Genomic DNA, 2,298 nt, shown 5'->3' on the forward strand with positions numbered 1-2,298 from the left:
CCTTCTGAATCCTCATGCCGCTGATCGTAGCTGATTGTTGTGCCTTTCGGGATAGTTTCCCACCCACAGGGTAAGTGCTATGTCATTCTTTCGTCACGACACCGTAAAACTGATTACACTACTTTACTGTCGTTCGAATACTTCCTTCGACCGAGTATTCACAAGTGCTTTCAGAAACAAGCAACTGCAGAACTCATTTCTGAGCCCAGAGATTTTCGACCATGCCTTGTCGCACCTCACAGAAGACGTACTTGTTCTCGTATCGATCGAAATGCAGCAAAGGTCAATTCACAAGATGACGGTGTTCTTGTGAAACATGGATAGATGAGAAACTTCCTGGCAGATTAAAACTGTGTGCCGGACCGAGACTCGAACTCGGGACCTTTGCCTTTCGCGGGCAAGTGCTCTACCGACCTTTTTTTTTAAATCCTGTTTTCTTCCCTTTTTTATTTTTTTAATAATATTTATTGAACAAACTAAAAGTCCTTATATATTCACCACGCAAGAGTTCTTCAAGGTACCATTTAAACGTATACAAATGACTTAGTTAAATTAAAAAAAACATTAAATACAACAAAATAGAACATATTCTGTCTTCTCCCTTTTTTTATTTGTTTTTTTGGTCGATGCATGAGAACGTAGATAAGGATGTTGCATTATGTGACAGGTAGGCATGGCACACCCCAACTTTGAGGGGGGTCAAGGAAGACGCTGCGGAGATAACCGGCAAAAATTGTGTCGGTAAAATGGTTTTCGGGTGAGGATGCTATGCGCGGTCACAACTTTGTACCAGAAGTAAAGGACTGTAGGCGGACCACTATGGAAGAGGTATTCTAAAGCCTGTCGTCGAAACCAGATTAGGGTATGGTGCTTAGCAAGAGGGTAGTGAAACGTCTGGGGCAACAACAGGAAATCCGGGGTTACGTCGTTGACGGGGCACGGAGGTAAAAGCCCACGATTCGTTGGATGAGGAGCAATACGTTTTGTTTCAGGGGGCACGTAAGACGGTTCTCGTCGGTGTCTTCGAGCTGATAGTCAGGGCAGAGTGGGGAGGTGGCCAGTCCTATGCGATAAAGTCGACTATTATTCGGGAATTTTCCATAGACTAAAACGTACCAGAGTGCAGACACAGACGACGATAAAAAGGGTGCATGCACACACCCCCAAACCGTTCGCCAGTTAATGTCTGGATGCTGTAGCACCATGGGGTCGCAAGGGTTGGACAGCATAAACAAACGATAATAATCTTTAGAGCGGGGAGGACGGGTGACTGGAAAATCGGCCCGAACGTAGCTGAGTTCTATGAAACAATTGGCGACGTGGTACAATAATGGAGAAATAGTTGCCACATTGATCGGTGGATCGAGAGAAGCTGATCGGAGGATATCTAAGAGGCTGCGTGTTAAGGACGGGACCGGGCCCTGCCAGTGCCGCAACAGAGTGTGGACAAAGAGTGCAGGAGATCGTGCCCGCACGTTGACGAGTCCGAGGCCACATTTTGCAGTAGGCAGTGTTAGAGTGTTGTAGCGGACTTTGAAAAGTGCCCCTGCTGACACGAAATATCCAAAGGCTGATTGGATGCGGCGGCCAAGGAGTAACGGCATTGGGAGGATCTGGGCGACGTGTACCAGTTTAGGAGCGACATATATGTTGACATAGGACACACATTGGAGTTGGTTTAAGTTACGGTGCACTTGACCGCGGACATGGTGCCGAATCGACTGCAAAAGCCGCCGGTAAGCCAGGGCCACTGTGCGGTGTGTGGAGCTCGTAAATTCGATACCCAAGTAACGAAGGGTGGTACTGGCTGGGAGTGGGGTCGGCACCATAGCCGGGAGGCCGCGCCCACCGACTCAGCTACTCAAGCACGACTCACGCCCCGTCCTCACAGCTTTACTTCTTCCAGTACCTCGTCTCCTACCTTCGAGTTCGAGTTCGAGTCTCGGTCCAGCACACAGTTTTAATCTGCCAGGAAGTTTCATATCAGCGCACACTGCGCTGTAGAGTGAAAATTTCGTTATGGAACTACCTACAAGGTTCCCGTTTTAATGAGAAGTTAAAAACTGTTTGTTTTTTTTCCTATCTTGTAGGTGTAAGGGAATCTGTGCTAGTGAAAGGTCTTTGACACAGACCTTCTAAATCAGGCAAGTTCAGAGCTTAAGTGTAAATTTCACGTAGTGTTTTTGTTGTGTACATAGTTCTGTGTAGTCAGCACGTACACAATTTTCCCACTAGAGCGCGCCCCGCTAAGCACAACAGCGCAGGCGCAGCGGTCGTCCATCTCCGCACTTCGAGATG

Source organism: Schistocerca americana, chromosome 1 (assembly GCF_021461395.2).
Source record: "Schistocerca americana isolate TAMUIC-IGC-003095 chromosome 1, iqSchAmer2.1, whole genome shotgun sequence".
Taxonomy (NCBI): domain Eukaryota; kingdom Metazoa; phylum Arthropoda; class Insecta; order Orthoptera; family Acrididae; genus Schistocerca; species Schistocerca americana.